The following is a 12,519-nucleotide window of genomic DNA, read 5'->3' on the forward strand; positions in this document are numbered from 1 at the left end:
CCTGCTTCTTAGCCAAGTCCTAATAGGCAAAGCATTTGACATACAATAGGCATTAAATGAATGCTTGTTGAATGCTACAAAATATTTGCATAAGAGGAATAAATAGTATCATGCCCACAAATTCACTGTAGGCTAACATTCAACAAATATTCCTGATAATATCCTGTGTGTCAGGTATTGAGCTAGGGGTTGTCATGCATGCCTCATTGAAGCAGAGGTTTCCACTCTCTTCACTCCATGCACTGTGGGAGAAATGGTCAGAAGGTACAACTGCCCACTGTACACCCCCTACCTTCCTACTGGTGGCTGTCTCCCAAGTTGATTTGCCCAGTGACCTATGTTAATCTAGACAGATTTATGATGCTTGGATTCTGAATTCTGTACATACCTCGTATTATTTAAGGCAACTCTAGCCGCTGTAAAAAAATAAATACCAAAACCACAGTGGATGAACACAATATAAGAGGTACTTCTCTCTCATGCAGCAGTCCAGTGTGGATATTGGGTGGATGTGGATACCTTCCAACAGGTGACTGATGAATATTTGCTCATTCCCTTCTATGGCTCTATCATCTTCAGCACAATGTTTCCAAGAACATTGCAGAAGGGGAAAGCGGAGAAGGCAAATGGGCTTCTTCTTTTTTTATTTAGTTTTTATTTTATATTGGACTATAGCTGACTTGCAACATCATGTTAGTTTCAGGTGTACAGCAAAGTGATTCAGTTATACATATAAATATAACCACTCTTTTTCAGATTCTTTTCCCATATAGGTTATTACAGAATATTGAGTAGAGTTCCCTGTGCTAGCCAGTAGGTCCTTGTTGATTATGTACTTTATATATAGTAGTGTATTTACATTAATCCCAAACTCCTAATTTACCCTTCTCCCCACCACCTTTCCCTTTTGTTAACCATAAATTTGTTTTGGAAGTCTGTGAGTCTGTTTCTGTTTTGTAAATAAGTTCATTTGTATCAACTTTTAGATTCCACATATAAGTGATATTATATAATATTTGTCTTTCTCTGATTTACTTCATTATTGTGATAATTTCTAGTTGCATCCGTGTTGCTGCAAATGGCATTATTTCATTTTTTATGGCTGAGTAATACTCCATTGTATATATGTACCACATCTTCTTTATCCATTCCTCTGTCGATGGGCATTTAGGTTGCTTCCATGTCCTGGCTATTGTAAATAGTGCTGCAGTGAAGACTGGGGTGCATGTATCTTTCCGAATTATGGTTTTCTTGGGATATACGGCCAGGAGTGGGATTGCTGGATCATATGATAGTTCTATTTTTTGTTTTTTAAGGAACCTCCATACTGTTCTCCACAGTGGTTGTACCAATGTACATTCCCACCAACAGTGTAGGAGGGTTTCCTTTTCTCCACACCCTCGCCAGCATTTATTGTTTGTAGACTTTTTAATGATGGTCATTCTGACTAGGGTGAGGTGCAAACTGGCTTCTTAATCCCAGTGTTCTGGAACGTGGGGAACAAACATTTCTTCTGCTCACAGTTCATTGGCAAGAACAAGTCACACAAGTTCATACTGAGATGCTGGTGGAGAAGGTGGAGTCAGAGGTGATTGGTGAGAAATGTAGTCCCTGGCTTCAGCTCCTTCCCCAAAATGACTCTACACTGTAAGGGGAGCATGAATCTTGGTGGACAGCTAGCCATTTCTTCCACACACCCTCGTCAGTAAAGAGAATAAGGCTGTGATTTTCAACCAGGGGTTGGAGTTCTACCAAAAGATAAACATGGAAAATTTACTTTATGAGGTCATTTTTTTCTATTAAAACAAAGATATATTCTAGATTAGAATAAAATTTTCTCTTACACTTTTAAACTAAAACATGAGTTTTCAAGCAAATTACGTTTCCATCATCACTTACACACACACAGAGACGAGCATCCATCATCCTTGCTGTAAGCGGAAAGGTTTGAGGGAAATAATTTTTGAAAAACATAGATCATAAATTTTAGCAGTCTCCTTTTCTCCTTTTAAGTATTTCTTCTCTTCCTTTGAAAATGTAGTCTTACAACAGATTTCAGAAATGAGAGATTGTCTCCTCTTTCCCTCTTCTCTCAAAGAGGAAGCTCTGCCCAGAAATTCCTATTGTAGGGAGAGTGGTTCTTCCTTCCTTTTGTCTAAAAGTGGACAGCTGTCTTAAAGAAAGGAATAAGATGACAATCCAAAATCTCAGGGCATTGCATGTAAGTAACTTACAGTCCTAGACTGACTTACAGTCTAGAGGTAGAAGAGGAAATGGGAGGCAATGGGGGAAGATGTGATAAGACAAAAGGATAGACTTGACTTGGAGATGTGAGCAGGCTGAAGCCTGGGAGTGCACCCCATTGGGGAGGGGACGGCAAGCTGCCCTGGGGGAGGTCACACAGAGGCAGATGGGGGACTGAGGACCCCAATGAGCCTCTTTTTCTTTCTCATCAGCTGCAGACAACTGTGGTATCTTGGTATCTCCCACCTCAAGAGAGTACGTTAAATTCCCGCCTCACCAGTGAGGTGTACTCACCTGTAAAACCTGGGGTAGCCAACATTCGTCTGGAAAAGAAAATTTTCTCAAGAGAGAAAAGGGATTTTCAAAGTTCACCTAATTCATCTCTACATATCACAAGAGCAAAGCTTGGCTAGGAGTTGTAGTGCAAACAAGCTGTGATGTGGTGTGAGGGAACCACCACCTCACAGAAAACAGATGAAAAGCTTTCTGGTTCTAGAGCCTGGGGAACCTTATGCAAGTCCTCCTCCTTTCTATATACACTTTTGAGAGAGAGGAAATGATATATAGCAGGCCCAGATATGTTGCAGGAGAGGGAGAAGCTGAGCCAAAAAGAATCCGTGTTCCTCTTCCTGAGAGAAGCCAGTCTCAGAGGATGCAGCCACACAGAGTTAAATGGTGGTGGTGGAGGCGCAGGGGTATTGGGTAGAGAAAGGATTGCAGATAGGGCACCAGAAGCTCCCGTGGCCTCACAGGAGACAGTCAGGTAGCTGATGATTCTGGTCCAATAAGTGCACTGAATGAGGGCTTCGAGGCAGATGGGCCAGGCCTCGGCTGGTCAGCACAGAGATGGCGGAGCTCCCAGGGAATGTTGCCTGGATTGAGAGAATAGGACATGAGTTTCACCAGCCACATACCTCAGATAAGAGCTGGTCACTCAGTGGACAAGGACAAGGACATCTCAACCAGAGGTCAGTAATTCAGCCATTAAAAGGAATGAAATAATGCCATTTGCAGCAATGTGGATGGACCTAGAGATCATCATACTAAGCAAAATAAGTCAGAGAGAGAATGATAAATGCCATATGATATCACTTATATACAGAATCTAAAATACTACACAAATGAACTTATCTATGAAACAGAAACAGACTCACAGATATACAGAACAGACTTAGGGTTGCCAAGGGGAAAAGGGGGTAGGGCAGGGAAGGACTGGGAGTTTGGGATTAACAGATGCAAACAAACTATTATATATAGAATGGATAAATAACAAGGTCCTACTGTATAGCACAGGGAACTATATTCAGTATCCTGTGATAAACCATAATGTAAAAGAATATGAAAAAGAATGTATATATGTATAACTGAGTCACCTTGCTATACAGCAGAAATTAAGCACAACATTGTAAATCAACTATACTTCAATAAAATTTTTTTAAAAAAAAGAACTACAGGATGATACAAGGACCCATACCCCCAACAGCTGCCTCTGTCCTCCAAAGGACGTGAGTGATTTGCCATCCTTACAGATTCCATCTTGGGGAGGCAGGGAGGGAGACAATATGAGATGAACACTTGAAAGGGAAACACAGCCTGGTAGGGAGATGAACCTTGAACCCAAAAGAGACTGAACTAAACAAGAGGAAACTATTTAATCCTAGCAGAGACTGAGATACATTGAGTTGTCAAGATAGTTCTTCCAACAACTCCCAGACCCTTTGGAAGGAAATCTTTCTGATTAATATATATATCAACTCTTTTTTAGACATCTGAGTACATTGTATAAAAAAATGTTTACCCCATGATATCTGCATAACTTACACCTAGCAGAAGACTTATCACATAGCATATGCTCAGAATATATTTGCTGTATAAAGATTTCAGACATAATGCAGACTCCTCTATTTACTTAATCCAAAAAACAAGTTAACATCATGTTCCATCTCTGTATATAGAGGTAACTTTCATAGTCATATGTATATGCATAATATATTTTTTAACTCAAGTTGAAAGCCAAAAATATTTTACCACAACTGATTAAAAGTACTTACAACGACAAAGTCAAAACATTCAGTGTGAAATAGAGAATTAAAGTGCTATCTGAAAAATAAAGACCCACACCTCATACTCACCTCAATTCTACAACTATTTTGAGGAGACTGTAATATTTTGTCCTATATTTTCTGCTCCTTTTTTCATTTCTCTGATTTATTTTGTTACTCAGGCTTGATGAGCCCCAAGGCAGTTTTGAGTCTGCACTGATTCTAAATAATGGGAGAAAAAGATTTTTTTAGGTAAAAGCAAAGGGCAAAAGTGGGTTAAGTATATGGAGGCAGTAATAATTTTTATATTTAATACGTTAACTGCAATCAGCTGGCTTCTCCAATTTCTTTGCAAAAGAAGAATGAATTTCATGCAGGAATGGCTTTAGGATTTTAATATTTACACAAGAAGCATACAGCAATATTTTTACAAAGATAAAACAGAAGTTGATAAAGGTTATCTACACCATAAAATATCCAGTAGAAAATTTAATTTTATAAACAAAAGATTTTGCACACACAGAAAATAAGAGGCTGAAGTTCTCCTGAAACATAAAGCAATTTAAATAAACTATAGAAAATAACAGCTCTAGCAATGGACTTCTGTCTTGACCCATTAACATACAATGACAAGGTTAAATAAAATTAAGCTCACAAATAGCACAATCATCTTGAACTGGTTGTTGGTTTTTGGTTGGTGCATTTGTTTTTGCAAAATGTGATTTTCCCCTGGTAGCACCAGGTAGGAGGTCAGTCCCGTTCTATGCCCATACTGACAGAGCAAAGTGGGAGACTTTCGGGTTATCACATCCATAAAATTGCCCCAATTCTTAATTTTACTCTAGTAGATTATCATTAATCTTCCTGTTGTAAGGCTCTACTACATTATGATTCAAGTGTTATAGTGGACTTTTTCTAAGGAGAAAACTGCTTCTCTTTACATATTTCAACCTTATCAATCCATTGGAAGGGTAATTTAGTTTCTCCCCTGTCTAAAGTGATCCATCAGAACCTGAACTGTTGACACTCTGTGCTGTCAAGTTATTTAAACCAGCTTAGTAATGGGGCCAGCTTGCCAATGTGGATGCGTCCATTGACTGCTTGACAATTTTCCTCAGTAAGCCCCCAAATGATCAATGTGCTATCCTGCTGAGAAAATCTATAAAAATCTCTCATCAGTTGTATAACTCTGATGTGGCCATACGGGCAAGTGGGAAGGATGGAGAGCATAATTTGGCACTTGAAGTTCCTCACATCCTACTGCACAGATTTTCAGCAGCCATCCAGGATCTTCAAAGCAACTGTGAACTAAATTCCTATAAGATCTATAAGCCTACAGAAGATTTGTTTTTCCAAAGCGGCCTCTCGTGATTCTTTTCTGTTGCCACTCTGTCCTCATGTTCTCCCACATTCTTGACTATGAAAATAAGAACTTCTGACTAAAGTGATAAAGACATGCAGGCTCATGACAACACAGAAGAGTCCAAGGGACAGATAAGAGAATTTTTCGGGGCTGCTCAATAAGAATGTTATACAGAAATTCTCTCACCTTTGACTACGAGGACTAGAAGGGACTTCAAGAGTCATATGATCACCTGGAAAAGGAATCCCAAATCCCCTCAATAATCCCTGCTTACTAGAAGTGTCCAGGCTTGAGTCACTCAAGAACTCACTTTCACTAGAGACAATGCAATCTTGAGACTTTTCTCACTATTAGGAAACTATTCATGAAACCCGGATGTTCTGGGCATCGCCAGCCAACTGAGAGTACAAATGAAATGCATTTACATTAATTCCATAAAACTCCTGCTCTGAACACTCCCCATTTGCTCTTTAGTTAGAAATACTCTTAGCCAGAGAGGAGGGTTGACCTTCCCCAAATAGTTCTGAGATTCCTCCAAAACACATAATTCAGACGTTTCCTAGGTCTCAGAAATTGTGGGTTGTAGGTACGATCACTTTCCCTTTTGAAGTCTCCACATCATCAGGTTGAAGAAGGCAGTGATGTCTCAGCATATAAACCAAACTACTGCAACTGCTTCTGTCATGTTCCAGGTCACCTGGAGTCATTGATGACCTCTTCCAGATCATTAAGCTATTTTCTCTGGGTCTGGGAAGGAGAAACATGACTTTGCTTCTTAAAGAGTACCTTTTTCAGAGGGATTTCCTTCAGTAGAGCCATTGAAATCTTACTGATTTTGCTCCTTTATGCCATTACCCCAAGGGTTGGAGGGCTAGATCCTGGTATTGAAGGACATTTGGCAGTGGAAGAAGCCAGCAAGGACTTCTTTCTGGCGTAACTGATTTTGCTCCTTTATGCCATTACCCCAAGGGTTGGAGGGCTAGATCCTGGTATTGAAGGACATTTGGCAGTGGAAGAAGCCAGCAAGGACTTCTTTCTGGCGTAACTACAAGGGACATCCCTGTGGGTTGAGGAAGAGCTGTTTGTTAGTAGATGTTATGGAATGAAAATGCCTGGGTTGCACGTTACATCACCCTGTTATTTATCCAAGATGTGTCAGGTTTATGTTTGCACAAAATTACAAATTGTGAAAGCTGAAGCTGCTGATTCGTGGAGAAGCTCCATCACCAAAGGAGGATATCCCAGGCCAGCCAGGGTGAGCTCAGCTGAGGCTGTTCAATCAGCTGTGAATGACAAAGAAGTTTTGGATCACCTCTGGCTCTGAGGCAGTCTGTCCCTAGTGCCTGGCTGGACAAACTCCAAACTCTTTTCCTTCAAACAACTCACATCACAGATGGACAGTAAGGGCCTGGGGAAGCTGACCGGGAGGCAGTCCTCCTTCCGACAAACAAACTTGGTAGTGAGTCCATCTGGGGGGAACAGGAGGCTTCTCTGCTAACTGTCCCTCTAAGTACACTTGAAAATATTTAGATTTGTAAGACCAGCTACTGCACATTTTTGTTGTTCTAACTGCCTGTGATAAGCACATTTCACCCTGTATCTGTAACCAGAGCACAGAGTACCCGCGGATTCCAGGCCTTGCTCTTTTCTCTGCCCACCTGACGGTAGCCTTTGGCTGCGTGTGTGTGTGTGTGTGTGTGTGTGTGTGTGTGTGTGTGTGTGTGTGTGTGTGTGTCCCATTCAGCTTTCCATCTAGGAAAGGATATCAAGTCCCTTCCTCACTTTGATCTCTATTTCTCTCAGATCTGCTCCTTGCCTTTTCTCTGCTCTGCTGTGTCTCACTTTGTTTTGCAGGCTCTTGTGTCAGCTGGCTTCTGGCTAAGTTTGGCCTGTGGAAGGACAGGCAGGTGATTGTGGAAAGGAAGGAAGGGAGGAAGGAAGGAACAGATTTTCCCTTCTCCTTCCCTGTGTTGGGCATTGTCTCAGCAATAGCAGTGTCTCTTCCATGGCTCCAGCTCCTGCCATAAAGCAGGAATTCTACTTTCTGCCTGGTGACTGTAGTCCCTGGGCTACGGTAACCATAGCTCCTTTCTCTGCCCCCCCCCCCCTAGGGTTGTTAGTGCTAATCTCTGAGTTATCTTAATGCTCTCTATATACCTCTTTAGATTCACCACTGATGACACCTCGTCACTCTGTTAAATCTTAAATACTTAGAGTATTTTGTTTTCTGGTTGGATCATGACTTATGTCAACGGTAATAGCTGGATGGAAAACTTTAGGAGGAAGAGTCCATAGAACTTTCTATTTTATTGCATATAGGAGCTGAAGACAGTGACTAATAAAAATATGACTCCAATATCTTTGTAATCAATCCATTTCAGTGCCAGAAAATGAACTTGAGAGATAGAGCAGTGATTAAGAAATGAAGACTGCTGTAGGTTTTCCACTAAGAAGTTGGTGTGAGAGGTGCATGGACCTAGATTCTGTCATACAGAGTGAAGTAAGTCAGAAAGAGAAAAACAAATATTGTATGCTAACACATATATATGGAATCTAAAAAAAAATTGTTCTGACGAACCTAGGGGCAGGACAGGAATAAAGACGCAGACGTAGTGAATTGACTTGAGGACATGGGGAGGGGGAAGGGTAAACTGGAATGAAGTGAGAGAGTGGCATGGACATATATACACTACCAAATGTAAAATAGATAGCTAGTGGGAAGCAGCTGCATAGCACAGGGAGATCAGTTCAGTGCTTTTTGACCACCTAGAGGGGTGGGATAGGGAGGGTGGGTGGGAGGGAGACTCAAGAGAGGAGGGATATGGGATTATAAGTGTACATATAGCTGATTCACTTTGTTATACATCAGAAACTAACACAACATTGTAAAGCAATTATACTCCAATAAAGATGTTAAAAAAAGAAGAATGAATATATGTATATGTATAACTTTGCTGTACACCTGAAACTAAAACAACATTGTAAATCAACTATACTCTAATAAAAATTATTTTTAAAAAGATATATTAAAAAAAGAAGTTGATGTGAGTCTAGAGCAGGTTTCAGGCCTATCACAGGCCATCAGACCAATCCTTTAAGCAAAATTTTGATGGATGAGGGCCATCATGGTTGACGATGCTGTAAATTAGTTCAATGAATGTAAAAATAACTGGGTTCTCAAAGTTAATATAAATGAAATCAGAAGAGTGAGGGTGAAGAGAAATGGCATAAGACATAAGGGAGGAAAAGAAGAAACTCAGCAGTGCTGGAAACAATAAGCTTTAGACCAGAGGTGGCCAAACCACAGCCCACAGGCCAAATCCACTGGCTGCCTGTTTTTGTCAATAAAGTTTTATGGGGACACAGCCATACCCATTTATTTACACATTATCTATCGCTGCTTTTGAGATTTAACAACAAAATTGAATAGTTGCAACAGGTAACTATATATCTCTCAGAGCTTAAAATGTTTCCCTTTGATCCTCCACAGAAATTTGCCAATCTCTGCTTTAGTCTCACATGTAGCAGTCCACAAGCCCTTCCCGATGAAGTTCCAACCTTCCAAAACAGAATTAAACCCACTTGCATCTGTGCTTTCATGGCTCTTTTATATACAGTGTCATAACACCAATCACACTGTAACTCGAGTCACTGCTGAGATTGTGTTTGCCATCACCCATCTCCCCATGGGTTAGAGCAAAAGCCAACTTCCTGACCCAATTCTCTCTAGCCCCTGCACAAACTGCCAGAACAATCGTTTAAAAACATGAGTCAGGCTATTTCAATTTTCAACAACTCCCCACCACAGCAGCTCCTATGACACTTAGGATAAAATTTCAATGCTTTACCATGGTCTCGAGGTCCCTGCCTACATCTATGACCCCATGTCCTGCTCTAGCCACGCTGGCTTGCTTATGGTGTCTCCAACAAGCCAAACTTGTTCTTCTCTCATGCCAAACTTGTTTCTTTTGAAATTGTTGTCCCCCTGCATGGAAAACTCCTCTTTCAGATGCTCACAGCTGGCCACTTCCTCATATTCAGATCTCAGCATAGATGTCACCTACTCAGAGAAGCTGTTCCTAATGATCCCAGAAAAGTACTGTGCTCCCTAGTGCATCATCTGTATCAATTCACCCACTTTACTTTATTCATAGCGCTCATGGCCATCTGAAATTATCTTGTTTGTTTACTTATTCATTGACTGTTTCCTACAATGCAAGCTTACCAAAGCAGGAACCTTGTACCTTGGGTTCATTGTTGCATTTCCAATGTTTAGAATAATTCCTGACATTTACGTGCTCAATAAACATGTGTTGAATACATGAATGAATGATTTGCAGAAGCATTCATTTATTTGTATTTTGCATCAAGCCAACATCAAGCTCTTAGAGGCCAGGGATCATACAATTGTTATACCTTCAGCACATAATATGCTGCCAGGAATTGAATTAATGCATTTAATAAATGTTTGTTGAACAAATCATTAACTTATTGAGTGAATACTTAAAGACAATGAATGCACGCAGCCATAGAAAATTGGTGTTTCATCCTTGAAATATACAATCTACAATTGAGTTAAATATTAAGGTATTCTTATAAAATGACAGGTATTGATATATTGAACTTTACAAGTTTTGAAAAATTTCAGAGAATGGTAATGGTTCCAATTTACCTAATTGGCCAATTATTTTTGCCTTTAAACTACAACAAATATCTGCAAACAATTTTTTGAAGATTTTTGGTTTGTTTGCGCTATTGTGTGCTCATCAATAGGTAAAGCCGACAAATTCTCTCAATTGGTAATAGAAAAGATTGCAAACCTGGCATCTTCAAAAGTGGTGCATTTCAGACCCAATCAGGGAGTTAGATGTCTGACAGTATTGCAATGAAAAAAAATAAGAAAAGAGTCTATTTCTCTCCAAGTTCTGTCTTTGATGACACTAATCATGCATGCTTTTTGTTAGTTCGGGTTTGGTTCAAAATGAATAGGGAATAGACAGCTGAATGTCATACTCTTTTTCTTTCTAAGGTAATTTACCCCCTGAAGAAAAAGAAAAATCAGTTTTTGCAGGTGCAAATTCATTCAGTCATCTATCCAAACTCCAACTGTTATAACTAAAGATGCTCTGACTGAGGTTCAGATTCCAGCTATTGAAATGAATTGCTAATGAAAAAAGAAACTGGTCCGAATCCCACAAGAAATGGAACCTTAGATGCATCCTACCTTCTATCTGCTCACATGCACATGTGTCCAGATCTGCTGCAGTTACATGCCAGTACACTTGCGGTTGGAGAAGGGGTAAATGTGTCATCTGGAGAGGCAGCTGTTGGGCCTGGCAGGGCGCAGTCACATCTCAGGGTCACAGCATTCCAGCATCTGTTCCTCAGCTTTGCAGATCCAGAAAGTGGAATGTGTCAGTGTGCTTGTAGTTGATTAATCCCTGGGAATTTACAAGAGACTGATGTACAAAGCAGAGCGCCAATTTAGCAATTTATACTAAGAAATGTAATTGCCAAGTGGTTCCAAATGTTTATGTCAGCAGGAGAATGCAGCCTGCTAAAGACATGAGGAGGTAAATCATCATCTGAAGTTTGCTGGGTGAGCATGGACTTGGAGCGGAGGAGGAAGTTGGATGGCCTTAAGAACTGGTGTTATTAAGCCTGACACATCCAATTCCAAATTGAGATTGACCTGCCAGGAAGGCAGGACACTTGGATTCTCTGGCCAGTGCTGGAAACAGATTAACAATTACTTGCTCACTGGCCTTCCTTTTTCTAGATTCCTTGCTGGACACCCACATATTCTGTCTTCACATGCATTAATGCCATTGAATAGCATCTGTCTTTTTTCTACATTCAATGAGTCCTCGTTATTAATAGTCATGAGCTAATATTTATTGAGTGGTAATAAATGGTGGATGTATGTTCACTCCGCAGTCAGTTCTGCTTAAATGCTTGTTTTGAAAACACAAACTTGTTCCAAAACAATTGATAGATTAGGGAACGATTGGAACATAATGAGAATTCGTTTGCTTATACACTATTTTGTCTGCAGGAACCTCTAGGCCAAAACAAAAACTTTACTCTGCTGAATCCAACTGTTATGAACACACAAAGCACATACATATACATACATATAACACCTACCAGCTGCCTCAGTTCCCCACGTTATGAGTCAACTTAGCCATATCCAGTGTCACAATTTTCCTTCCAATTTCAGATAACCCTCCATCCACCGCTCCACGATAACCCACAAGCTGCAACGCTTTGGACACTCAGTTACACAGAAAACTCCAGGTCTTCTTCCCCATAAAGGGACATATTTATTGTAGTAGCTATATATTTCTTAACCACTTATCATGTAAAATTGCACTACCATTTTCATTAAAGTGTCCTCTTCTCTTTTTTTGTTGTGTTTCACCGATGTTTTAGTGAACCTCATCTTTCCTGTAAGCTTGTGGTTTTTATTTTGTAATTTTGCATAGTACAGTGATTTTAGGGAATGCATATGTCGTGTTACAGTAGAACTGACTGTACATTATCTTGTTTAATTCTTACAAAAATTATCATTTTTCATAGGAGGACATTGAAATTTGAGGAGTTTGAGTAAACTACCCAAGAACAAAGAGCTGGCAATAGTTAAGCAAAGATTTCAAACTATCTACTCTAACATATTCTGAAAGCCTTGGGATCCTGATTTGATATAAGAGCCAGCCTGTCTTTTAAGGTGGTTTTCACCAAGAATAATAGCTATAATATACTCAGAGGCAGTGCGGTAAAATATGTTTTTTGGAGCCCTGCTGCCTGGGTTCAGATCCTGGCTCTGTCACTTATATCCTGTATAGGAATGGGAGAGTTACATAATATGGC

The 12,519-nt window shown here is 40.1% G+C and overlaps 1 long non-coding RNA gene across 2 annotated transcripts in view; it reads right to left on the reverse strand.

The window, feature by feature from the left end:
• Window positions 1-661: 661 nt before the first annotated feature.
• The window catches only part of LOC131750259 (uncharacterized), a 189,327-nt gene continuing 177,469 nt past the window's right edge, over window positions 662-12,519 (reverse strand). Inside the window, exons 2-6 of one of the 2 annotated variants that reach the window (XR_010838891.1) lie at window positions 10,874-11,090; window positions 4,377-4,508; window positions 2,539-3,116; window positions 1,900-2,169; window positions 662-1,748 (exon numbers count right to left, since the gene is read on the reverse strand). This is a non-coding gene — a long non-coding RNA (uncharacterized lncRNA). Of the gene's footprint in view, window positions 1,749-1,899; window positions 3,117-4,376; window positions 4,509-10,873; window positions 11,091-12,519 lie in introns of both variants that reach the window. The other variant, XR_010838890.1, reaches the window with a different exon arrangement.

This window comes from Kogia breviceps, chromosome 2 (genome assembly GCF_026419965.1).
Source record: "Kogia breviceps isolate mKogBre1 chromosome 2, mKogBre1 haplotype 1, whole genome shotgun sequence".
Lineage (NCBI taxonomy): Eukaryota > Metazoa > Chordata > Mammalia > Artiodactyla > Physeteridae > Kogia > Kogia breviceps.